Source organism: Primulina tabacum, chromosome 15 (assembly GCF_025594145.1).
Source record: "Primulina tabacum isolate GXHZ01 chromosome 15, ASM2559414v2, whole genome shotgun sequence".
NCBI lineage: Eukaryota > Viridiplantae > Streptophyta > Magnoliopsida > Lamiales > Gesneriaceae > Primulina > Primulina tabacum.
Window position 1 is genome coordinate 20,499,167 of NC_134564.1, and position 13,284 is coordinate 20,512,450.

Below are 13,284 nucleotides of genomic sequence, written 5' to 3' on the forward strand. Positions count from 1 at the left end.
AGCAAGAAGTGGAACAGCTGAAACAGAAAGTTGGAGGAATGCAGTTAATAATTTCTCAGTTTCAAGAATTACGTCCTCCAAAATTCTTTGGCAACGAGAGCGGAGAAAAAGCAGCAGGCTGGCTGAAAAGTATAAATAATCTATTTAATTTGTTGGAGTATTCCCAAGATATTAAATTGAAGCTTGCCATCTACCAACTTAAAGACCGAGCACAACTCTGGTGGGAAGCCACAGAGGAAACAATGAAGGACTCTGGTGAAATTATTACTTGGGATGCTTTTCGTGCGCACTTTACCCAAGAATATGCACCACCATCATATTATGCTGCTAAAGAAGATGAGTTCAATCAGTTGGTGCAGGGCAACAAATCGGTGGTGGAATATGCTTCACAGTTTTCTGCTCTTTTGCCCTATGTTCCACATGTTGCTAGGAATGATCAGGCTAAACTATCATGTTTTCTGCACGGGTTGCAGCGGACTGTTCATACTTTGGTAATGACTGGATCGCCTAATACGTATATTCAAGCAGTGGAAAAGGCGAAGAAAATTGAAGCAAGTTTGCTCAGAGGAGACCCACAGCCAGGCCATCATCTGTTTCTCAGGGATCTGGAAGTAGTATGTCAATGCCAGTGGATTTACCTCCATATCAGCCTGTACAGTCATACCAACAACCCAAACAGCAGAGGTACAAAGCAAAAAGAAAGCAATTCAAGAAGAAGTCTCAATCCAGCTCTTCCAGTTCAGGAAGTGCACGAGGAGGAGGTTCGGTTGGGTCGTCTAGCACTATGCATTGTGACCAATGTGGTGGTCGACATTTCAGTTCCCAATGTGTAGGAGTTCAAGGAACTTGTCATATTTGTGGTCAGCTTGGACATTACGCCAGAGTATGTCCTAATGCAGGGAGACAACAATTCCAGCCACAACACTTTGGTCAAGTTCCCCGTGGACCAATCTTTAGACCATATGCTCATACCCAATCATTTCAGCAGCCGAGTTACCCACCTCCCAGAGGTCCTATTCAGCAGCCATTTCCAGGGCCACAGCAAGCCCAAGTCCATGCTTTGACTCAGGACCAGGCTCAGGATGCACCAGGAGGAGTGATTGCAGGTATTTGTTATGTTTTTGACTATCCTGCATGCATATTGATAGACACAGGAGCATCACATTCATTTTTATCTGCTGCATTTGTTGATGAGCATGAGATTGCTACTATTCTTTTGTTGGATACTGTGTCAGTTGCTACTCCTTCCGGTGTATATTTAATGTCCCATGAGATAGTTTTGAACTGTGTGATTAGATTTGAGGGTAATATTATGATAACAAATCTAATCAAATTAGCCATGACTGATTTTGATTGTATTCTGGGTATGGATGTGTTGATGAATTATCGAGCCACTGTGGATTGTTTTCATGGAGTTGTCAGATTTAGACCGTATTATGGCAGCAAATGGAATTTTTATGGTTATGATTCACAAGTCTCGAATTCCATTAGTATCTGCAATGGAGATGTTCAGGTTGTTGTCAATCGACAATGAAGGATTTTTGATCTATGCTCTTGATGCAACACGGGAAGAACGATTGGAAGTTTCAGACATTCCCGTTGTCAAGGATTTTCCAGATTTATTTCCTGATGAGATTCCAGGCTTTCCGCCTCAAAGGGAAATAGATCTTAGCATTGAATTGATGCCAGGGACAAATCCTATTTCTAGAGCACCATATCGTTTAGCTCCAACAGAGTTGAAATAACTCAAAGAACAGCTTCAAGATTTACTGGAAAAAGGCTATATAAGACCTAGTATGTCACCTTGGGGAGCTCCAGTATTGTTTGTAAAGAAAAAAGACGGAACGATGAGAATGTGCGTCGATTATCGGCAGTTGAACCGGGCTACTGTGAAGAATAAGTATCCTCTGCCGCGTATTGACGACTTATTTGATCAGTTGTAGGGTACATCTGTGTATTCCAAGATTGATCTTCATTCCGGATACCATCAGCTTAGAGTCCGAGAGGAAGATGTTCCTCAGACAGCATTTCGGACACGATATGGGCATTATGAATTCTTAGTTGTGCCTTTCGGTTTGACTAATGCACCCGCAGTGTTTATGGATTTAATGAACCGTGTATTCCGAGAATTCATCGATAGATTCATTATTGTCTTTATTGATGACATCTTGATTTATTCCAAGTCAGAGAAAGAGCACAAGGAACATTTGAAATTAGTTCTCCAAACACTCAGAGAAGCGCAATTGTATGCCAAATTTTCTAAGTGCGAGTTCTGGTTGGACAGAGTTTTATTTTTAGGCCATGTTATATCTGCACAAGGAGTATCTGTTGATCCTAGTAAAGTTGAAGCTGTTATCAATTGGCCTAAACCAACCAACGTGTCTGAGATTCGAAGCTTTTTGGGATTAGCTGGGTACTATAGGCGTTTCATTGAAGGATTTTCTAGAATAGCTAGGCCTATGACCCAGTTGATACAGAAAGATTGACGTTTTGTATGGACTACAGAATGTGAGTCTAGTTTTCGGACTTTGAAAGAAAAGTTGACCACATCTCCAGTGTTAGCTTTGCCTTCAGGCTCAGGTGGATTTGTTGTCTGTACAGATGCTTCTTTAAATGGACTGGGTTGTGTTTTGATGCAAAATGGGCGAGTGATTGCGTATGCATCTCGTCAGTTGAAGCCACATGAGGCTCGATATCCAGTTCATGATTTGGAGTTAGCTGCCATTGTGTTTGCATTGAAGATATGGCGTCATTATCTGTACGGAGAACAATTTGTGATCTATTCTGATCATAAGAGTCTGAAGTATCTTTTCACACAGTCCGACTTGAATATGAGACAGCGTCGATGGTTGGAATTGCTTAAAGATTTTGATTGTGAGATTCAGTACCAACCAGGGCAAATGAAACAAGTTGCAGATGCTCTGAGCAGAAAAGTTCAGCCTAAAATGTTGACATCTTTGACCATTTCAAAGGTTCATGAGCATTTGGGAACTTCAGGATGGACTTATCAGTCTAAGGGCGACTACTTATTAGTTTCAGCTATTCAAGTTGAACCACATATTGTTTCTAAAATCAAAGCAGCACAGAAAACTGATCTGCATGTTCATAGATTGAATGAATTGACCCAGACAGGTCAATCAGACAAGTTCAGTGTTGCTTCAGATGGATGTCTGCGTTATAATGGTAGACGTGTGGTTCCGAATTTGATAAATTTGAAAGAGTCTATACTTCGTGAAGCTCATTGTAGTCGACACAGTGTTCATCCTGGAATCAGAAAGATGTATCATATTTTGAAATCTCATTACTGGTGGGAAGGTATGAACAAAGAGATTTCTGATTTTGTGGCTAGATGTTTGACGTGCCAATATGTTAAAGCTGAAAGAATGAGACCTGGTGGTATGTTACATAGTCTTGAAGTGCCACAGTGGAATTGGGAGCACATTGCTATGGATTTTGTGACACACCTACCTCGTTCGAATCGTGGTTGTGATGCGATTTGGGTGATTATTGATAGATTGTCTAAATCAGCCCATTTTATTCCTTATGATCGTACTTGTACTTATAAGAAAATGGCAAAAATGTACATCGATGATGTAGTGAGATTGCATGGTGTGCCTCTAACCATAGTATCAGATCGTGATCCCAGATTTTCTTCGAAGTTTTGGGGTAGTTTGCAATCAGCATTGGGTTCAAAGTTGGCGATGAGTACTGCATATCACCCATAGACAGATGGTCAGTCTGAGAGGACCATTCAGACACTCGAGGACATGTTGCGAGCAGTCGTGATGGATTTCAGGGGTGGTTGGAAAGAATCATTGTCAATTGTTGAGTTCTCTTACAATAACAGCTTCCAAGCAACCATCGGAATGGCACCATTTGAAGCCTTGTACGGTAGAAAGTGTAGATCTCCGATATGCTGGGAAGATGAAGGGGAACGACATCTATCTATGCCAAAATTTATTCAAGAAATGAAAGAAAAGGTTGAAATGATCAGGAAAAGAATGAAAGCAGCTCAGGATCGTCAAGCCAGTTATGCTAATAAAAGGCGTAGGCCTTTAGAATTTCAGGTTCGCGATCAAGTTTTCTTGAAAGTATCACCGTTTCGTGGTACTATGAGATTTGGGCGCAAAGGGAAACTAGCTTCGCGTTATATTGGTCCATATGCGATTGTTGAGAGGATTGGCACTTTGGCTTATCGTTTGGACTTGCCACAGAGTTTGTCTGCGATACATGATGTGTTTCATGTATCTATGTTACGAAAGTACGAGCCGGATCCTTCTCATGTCTTGAGGACTGATGAGGTGGAGTTGGATAGTTCTCTTAGCTATGTTGAGCATCCAGTGCCAATTCTTGATCGTAAAGAAAAGCAACTCAGGAATAAGACAATTCCACTGGTTATGGTGCAATGGAGTAGACATATGAGAGAAGAAACTACATGGGAATTAGAGGCTAAGATGCGTCAGGAATGGCCTCACTTGTTTGAAAATAAAATAAATTATTCCATGTATTCTGATTTCACAATGTACCATCAGTGGTAAATGCTCATAAATCACTTTTGTATAAATGTTGTGTATGCTAGATTTCGAGGACGAAATCTTTTATTAGTAGGGGAGAATGTGAGAGCCCAGTTCCTCAAGGCCCAGCCCAATGGGATTAAGTAAATTAAAATAAGTAAATAATAATAATAATCATAATAATCCTCAAACTTTTCCTCGGAAACCGCGTGCGTTCTTCCCGTAGCTTCTTTTCTTCATTTCTGTACATATCTCGTTCGCTTTGATCGACCAAATTTCCATCATCGATCATCGAAAAATTAAACTAAATATACGGTTGGGAAGCTCTCGACGTAAGCTTTCCGTTGATACCACTTTTGATAGGAAAAATCGAGATTCTCAAAAACCCGTCGGAAACCCGTCGCACGTTTCTTCGTTAAATCTTCGCCGTACGTCGCCGGAGTTCGAAAATTCATTGAGGGCTTTTGTTCTCTGGGTCATAAGCTTCATTTTGGTATATATATTGAGGTACAAATCATGATTCCAGCAAGGTTGCTGTATTTTTGTTGGGTTAAATTTGGTACCAATATTAATATTTGTTATATTATTGATTGTAGGTACAATAATTGAACCGATTAGAGGTATCTATCAGATTTTTGGAATTTATTTGGATTAAATTCGAAAATTCAGATTTATGTAATTGAGTTTTTGGATTTTAGTGTTCAATAATTAGATGTTTAGACGCTATAGAATTGACATATATTAATTTTAGAAATTTTAAATCCTAAATTAAGGATTTTTGGAATTTTAGGCTAAATTGTCAAAAAAAAAAATGGAACTTTATATGAAATGTATTATTTGCCACAGGATTGGATTCTGCGAGAAATCATTAAGATATTTCGGTGGTAAATTAAGTATTTAGTTGAGGTACGCATGAACTGTTTTATTATGACATCTATATGATGTGAAATGACGTTAAGTACTTTGTAATGAGTTGTGGCGTGCCTTATGTGTTTCTGTGAATACGTGATTGCATTCACGCATTTATTTGAGTTGATACTATTGTGGCATAGCATTTCGAGCCTTGACTCCTTTGATTGCTATTGATATTGATCTATCGAGATGTTGCGTCATCGATGGAGTGGGTGGGTAGGATTAGCACTCCTGATGACTTGCATGAGGACTGAGCGGGTCGCTGTCGTACCCTCGATGCTACGTGCATGGATGAGCGGCGGCATGATATTACGTTGCGGCAGTCCTGGCACGGGTGGCCACTGTTACTGTTGCTGATGCTTTTCATTTGGACTCCGCTTTGGTATCCATTATTTTGTTGTTACCGACACGCATTGCATTGCATTTCATTGCATTTTACTTGATGTTATTTCATGTCAGTTATATTTGTCGTAATATTACTAGTTCGTCGTACTGGGCCCGACCCCTCATTTATTTTTATGCTGTGGTTGTTTTTGATGCCATAGCAGGTTATCCAGGAGGATTTGACGCGTCTGGTGGAGCGTCAGGTAGTGGTGCCCAGTCGTCGAGTCATGGTTGAGAGTTCCCAGATATATATATACTATATTATGGAGTTATACATTTACCGGGGAGATGCCCCGTGTAGCTGTACTGTTATTTTTACGATGTTTTGAATTGATAGTTGTGTGATCGAGCCTTGCCGGCTCTATATGTGTTTAGTCCTGGCCAGTGCGGCTATAGGTTTATGAATTGATGTTATGAATTTATTTCGAGTATATAAATATTGTTTGTGTTGTTTGAAAATTTTTGGGATGTCCTACTTATGGGGAGGTCATGCCGAAATTTCTATTGGCCCAAAAGGAAAATTTTTAATCGCTTTCGTTGTTTACATTAATAAATCCTGGTTGTTTGGTCATTAAATATTAATCAGGAGCTCGGGCCCCCACAGTTAATCTCCTCTAAAATCTCATAAATCATAATGCGGAAAGCATGCGGTCCTCGGGTCGTGTCACCACGCCAGGTCTGCCTACTCAGAGTTCGACACCTCTAGTCCCCTCACCATCAAGATCACTAGCACACACATGCCTAGTGAGTTTAAAGACTCAATACACTTGTACCAGAAATACCAAGTACATATACATAGCACACAGCAGTGAAAAATACTATACTCAACATATATTTCGTGAACTTAAAAGCATGAACATAAACGTGTCGCGTAAAATATTATCGTGTCAAAACATGTCATCTCATGTCATCATATACGTATACATTTTCTTTCAATTGAATTCAGTTAATTGGTTCTGACTTTCATATTAGCTCTATTGTATCAGCTCTATTCGATGAATCAATTTACGTATAACCACGGTACCGGGAGGCGGGGACATTAGAGACAGCATTATCCGTCCACTGAGCCTTGGACTCAGCTCATCATATCTCATGTCATCGTATACATATATATCGTCAATCACAACCAATTCTCATCCTTCAAAGAAAAAAACATCATCATATTCACCACTTAAGAAAAAAACATATACGTAACTTTTTCCTTAAAATCAAGCATGTATCGTATTTAGCATAATTTCATAAAAATCATAAACATAAAGCATAAAAATTTAAAATATGACAAATTTGTGCTCAGGGCACTCACTGCCAGGACTAAAATCTCGCCCCGGGTGCAAAATGATCATTTTGGCCTTGGAAACCCAAAATTACCTTTTTTCCCCTGGAGCTCTAAAATTTTGACCCGAAGCTTACCAAACTCCTTGAAATGTCCCAAAACATATTTAAAAACATTCCTAGAAGTAAACTCGAGCCCATTATAAAACTTAATCGATTCGTTTTAAAACTTGGACCGGGGTCCCGGTTTTAATCCGAATCGACTCGAAACTTAATCGAAATTTTCCTAACTTTAAATGCAACTTAAACCTACAACTCCACACCCTAAACCACACTTTTCGTACCTCTCAAGACCCACGAGTTCATGACCAAAGGCTGCTGGATTTTTTTCTCTACTCGCCCTAGACAACTCTAGTCGTGACCCTAGCACCATTCTTCGACCCTAGACCAGAACCACTCAGATCAGCCGCCAACCATCCTCCCCTGGACCACCCTAGTACCCCTACTGTACCTACTGAACCTACGGTTATAGCCCCATGCAAGCCGTGAAGTTCAGCTACCTGAGCACATGAAGATGTCCCCAAGGTCGACCATAACTACTCCCGATTTCCACCTAGCCCGAGACCACAATGAAAGACCCCTCCTAGACCTCGGTTTGGACCTTTCTGGACCGTACCCTGCCCTGGTTGGGTTCCCCCCTTGTCCGAGCCTCTCCATTCTTTACCCCTAGCCAACACAAAACCCTAACCACAAGCCACCACAATCAGCTCTTCCTACTGTCATGAACAAAACCGTGATTCCAGTAGAAAAACACCCTCAACATCAACGTGTTCATCCTCTAAGGACGCTGGTTCGGCAGCCCCCTTGCATATGGTACAAAAATACGTGAGCAACATGCATAAAAATCGAAATTTCATGTCAAACTTTTCTCAAAATGCACGCATGATGTAGATCATAGAATTTCCATACAAAAATATTAAAATCAGCATACTTATGATGTGTATGAATAGAAATTGAAAATACAAGCGTGCCATGATGATTTCTACGCAAGAACGTCGAAGAAGCGATCGTTGGGGAAGCGCCGAAGAATTTTAATTGCAAGAACAAGCTATGGCCAAAGCTTTCTTTTTTAGGGTTTTCTGAAAACCGAGAGAACTGATAGGGGGAGGGTTTCGGCTGGTTGGTAAGAGTTTAGGTTTAGGTTTAGGGTTATTTAAATAGATAGCATTTTAGCTAATGGGCCCTAACTTTAATTTAAAAGAGATTAAAAGAATTTTGAGTCCAACAAGCTTAAAATATGCCCATCAAGTCCAAACACACTCCCAAAAAATATTTTAGTTTTGGTAAGTTTTTGAAAATAATATCCGAACCCTCAAAAAGTCATTCGTTTCGATAAAATTTGCGTACCGCTGAAAAATATGCTCTGCCTGGTAAAAATACCCAACAAAGCCCATTTCTTGAAAAATACTTTTAAAACATCTTATTTTAATTAATCAAAATTAATCATGTAATAAAAATAATTTTCCTGATAATTCTACAGTCTCCGTTCCTCGTTCGAGCGCGAAATACATCTAGAAACCCTAATGCATGAACTTTTAAAATTTCATGAAATAAATCCTATCATGCAATAATTATACATAAAATGCATAAAAATAATTAAACACGTAATTTAAATAAAATTCTAGATTGCATGCATTCAGGTTACGTGAATTAAATTCCTGGACCTTACAACTCCCCCCCCCCCTTAAATAAAATTTCGTCCTCGAAATTTAGAACGTACCGGATAACTCCAGGTAGCGACTCCTCATCTCGGTCTTGGTCTCCCATGTGGCCTCCTCCTCGGAATGATTCAGCCACTTGACCTTGACCATCTGGATCACCTTGTTCCGGAGCCTCTTCTCCTGTCTGTCCAAAATCGTGGTGGGTTTCTCCTTGAATAATAGGTGCGTTGTCAGCTGAAGTGGCTCATAGTTCAGCACATACGAAGGATTCGACGTGTACTTCTGCAGCATGGAGACGTGGAACACATTATGAACTCCCGCCATATTCGGCTGTAATGCAACTCTGGACGCAAGTGTCCCAACTCTCTTTAGGATCTCGTATGGTCCGATGAATCTAGGGCTTAGCTTGCCCTTCTTCTCGAACCTCATCACACCCTTCATCGGTGCGACCTTCACGAAGACATGATCCCATACTGCGAACTCAAGATCTCGCTGCCTTTGATCTGCATAACTTTTCTGGCGGCTCTGTGCAGTCTTCATCCTGTCCCGAATCCTGGCCACTAACTCTGCTGTCTGTCTTACAATATCCGGACCCAACTCTGCTCACTCTCCTACCTCGTCCCAATAAACTGGCGACCTACACTTCCTCCCGTACAGTGTCTCGTATAGAGCAATACCTATCGATGCCTGAAAACTGTTGTTGTATGTGAACTCCACAAGAGGTAATTTCGGCTCCCAGCTGCCCTAGAAGTCGATCATGCAAGCTGGGAGTAGGTCCTCCAGAATCTGAATCACCCTCTCCGACTAACCGTCTGTCTGAGGATGGAAAGCAGTACTGAACAATAACTTAGTACCTCGCGCCTGATTAGGGGTGAGTATTCGGTTACCGATCGAACCGAACAGAAATATTTATCCATAATCGAACCGACCGAATTAATTTTCATAACCGATGAGAACCGAACCGAATTAAAATCGGTTAATTCGGTTAACTGATTAGCTTTAAAAAAATTTTGTGATTTAACTTTAATTATATATGTAATTTTTCTTGAACACTACAGTTTACACAAATGCATAAAAATATAAATCACACACATCACAAATATATAAGTTTTGTTTGAATACAATTAATACATGTTTTTTTTAAATAACATAACATGGTGGGCATCGTCTCAACCATTGATGAGAGATGGGTGTGCAGCGGATGAATTCAAGAGTGGAGAATAGAGAATTGAGAACGAGAAAGCCAAGGCGTTTAGAATTAGATTAGAATTAGGGTTTATTTTAAAATTAAAAATTTAAATATATATAAAAATTGATAAATAATAAAAATTTATTAAATAATAATATTTATTGAAGAGACCACGACCCACTTTATATATATATATTTATGATTAGTATATATATATATATATATATATATATATTAATCATAAATCATAAAATCGAAAATACTAAATAAAATATCTCACCATTTCTAACAATCATAATAATTTAACAATTTAAATTTCAAGTGCATAAAATAAATTCTAAATCATCACATAACCAAACATTCCTAAATTGACCTTCAAAAAGATCAACTAACAATAAAAATAAAGCATAAAGTATCTCTAATAAAATCATTAACATAATCTTAAAAATCTTTAATCTAACAAGCTAGTGCGGAAACATAAAGGTCCTCGGATGTGTACTGCTGAAGTCGATCCCCTCAATCATCACCGCCTCCCATAAATCATCAAATCCTGCATCATAGAAACCTAGTAAGTCTAAAGATTCAGCACGTTCTAAACATGGATAGCAAATAATACATATACAAATGACATCCATTAAAAATCCTACTTTTATTTAAAATAGCTTTTGAACATAATTAAATCATTTAAAATCATTTAAGCATAATTAAATCATAAATCGTAAAATCATTTTAAAATAAGCTTTGAACATAAATAAATCATTTTAAAAATAGCTTTAATCATCATCATGAATCATATATCATAAAATCATTTTAATCATAAACTTTCAATCATATATCATTTTGGGTGAAGTTTGATCTTTGAAAGTGACTAGCTTTTATCCTTCTTTCGACTAATCAGTATTCAGCTCCACATGGCCTATGGGGGTGTGCACTAGGCTCAACCATAGAAATACGATCGTCGGGGCTCCCTTAGGGGCCTTTTTCCCATTGACGGGTTCCCTTTGGGCCTTTTCCCACAAATGGGTTCTCTCTGGGGCCTTTTCCCTATATGGACTTCCTCTGGGCCTTTTCCCCTCACGACATCTCAATAAAATTTTAAGTTCACCGTCCTCAACATAAACGGATCCCCCACAAATCATATATCATATGTCACAGTCAATTCACATCCCTCAAAATATTTTCTTTTTCTTTTAAAATTATAAAATAACATAACTTCCAAAAATAGCATTTTAAACAGTATAAATTGCACAACTTTTCCATAAATCATAAAAATACATATTATCACCAAAATAATCATTTTAAATCATATAATATCATTTTACAAGTATTATGATCTTCGGGACGCTGCCAAGCTTTTACATATTTTCCTAAGTGTAAAATTATCGTTTTGCCCCGGGACGTAAAAATTTTCGAATTTATCTTTTTCTCACATTAATGACATGAACATATTTATTTAAGCTAAAATCTAATTTTTCTTAATTTTATAAAGCCTAAAACTAGGCTGTTCAATTAATTCTTTCATTAATGTTTTGTGCGGCGATTAAGTTCCGGATAAATCCAAAACTTATTATTTTGATCCCAAATTTTAAACATAACATTTTTATTGTTTATTCTACCTTTGTGAGCCATGAACCACATCCGTGGACCCATGATTCCAATTTTAGCCTTTTAATTTTCGTTTTTGACACATAGACGAACACACCGAGCCATCTCCCAAAATACTCGAGCCACGCCCGAGCCACCTCAAGCCAAACCTGAGACAACCCATCTAGGAACCCTCATAACCAAGCCCAGCCCAAATAACCTAGCTCTGGCTTGCTCAAACTCTCCTGGACTTGACCCCCAAACCTGCGCACAAGGAGATTCTCGCCCAAGGACTCCTAGTGGCACAAGGACTCTCCCAGCCGAGCCACCACCGAGCCCACCTAACCCTAACCATCCCTGGACATGCCTAGACCCTACCCAGACCAACCCAAGCCCTTGAACCCACGCAGCAAACCACCCGAACACGGCAGCAGCCTGCACGCCTTTGCCTCCCTCACGCTAACCACTCCCAGTCGAGCTAGCGTCGAACCCCGGCCCTCAAGCCCCTGCCCCAACCCTTGACCATCTCCCTTGGACCCCGATGGACCACCCTGGCTTGCCCTTAGCTCCGCTGCACCCCTCTCTTATAGCACAGGAGTGCACAACGCATGGGGGAGAGTCCCACTTCACGTGGACTCTTCCATAGCCCATGACTCGAGCCCTAGCCCTCCGAGGACTCTTCCTAAGACCTAACCACGACCCTTAGGACCCAACCCCGAGACCTAGTCGAGCCCCATGACCCCTTACATAAGAACCGAACCCCTTGACTTTGCACAAACCCAACAAACCCACTGTACTTCTCTTGATTGTATCCTACGGTTCCATCACAATATTTCCTTCAATTTTATCATGTTTTGTTCACAATTAAATCATATTTTATCATGTTTTGGCAGTGTACTCGTTGGATTCGAAAACGTTTTTAAAACAAGCATAAAATCAACATATTTTTGAAAATAAACGTCCCACCGTAAAAATATTCAGACACATATTTTTTTCCATACATAAACAATTAAATCATGCATAATATGATTTGTATGATGTTTAAAAGAGTTTAGAAACGTGACTTTGCGTTTAAAACGCTCGAATATACGATCTTTGGCGAGGGTGCGACGTTGGACGACCGGAAGACGAAGAACACAAGCTTTTCTTCTCCCCAAATTTTTGAAAATACTTGGCGTGTGTGCAAGATGTATCTCGGATGAATGGAGGCTGAATTGGGGTGATAATAGACCTAGGTTTAGTTATTTATAGTTTAATTAAAAAGTTAAATGGGCTTTGGTTTTGGACTTGCAAGCTTAAGGGTAATTGGTCCTTCTTTAAATCATTAAATCGGGGCCAACAACACTTAATTAGTTAAATAATAGAAGTTTATAAAATAAGTTTCCATAAAATAATATTTTTAATCTTTTAAAACTTCTTGTTTGCCCAAAACCGGCTTCCCAGGAAAAATCGAGCTCGACTCGTAAAATAATTCGAACTCCAACATTTTTAGGAAAATTAAATCATATTTAAATCATATTAGGAAGCCTTGCCATTATTTAATGAAAAATAAATATTCTTGTCTTGGTCGTCCCCGATCTCCTTTCCCCTGCCTATTATCGAATATTCGGCTAAAATTCTTAATTTCATGTAAACATGTCATATTATCATTTAATCATGCATTTAATCATTTAATAAATATCATGCTAGCATTTAAAATCAATTAAAT

The 13,284-nt window shown here is 39.2% G+C and overlaps 1 long non-coding RNA gene across 2 annotated transcripts; it reads left to right on the plus strand.

Moving 5' to 3' along the window:
* The first annotated feature begins 935 nt into the window (after positions 1-935).
* LOC142527399 (uncharacterized) lies at positions 936-6,258 on the plus strand. 2 transcript variants are annotated; one of them, XR_012815456.1, is made up of 2 exons: positions 936-1,106; positions 5,972-6,258. It is a non-coding gene; the product is annotated as an uncharacterized LOC142527399 (long non-coding RNA). The 2 variants fall into 2 exon arrangements; XR_012815457.1 differs by having other exon boundaries at positions 5,975-6,258.
* Positions 6,259-13,284: the final 7,026 nt, after the last annotated feature.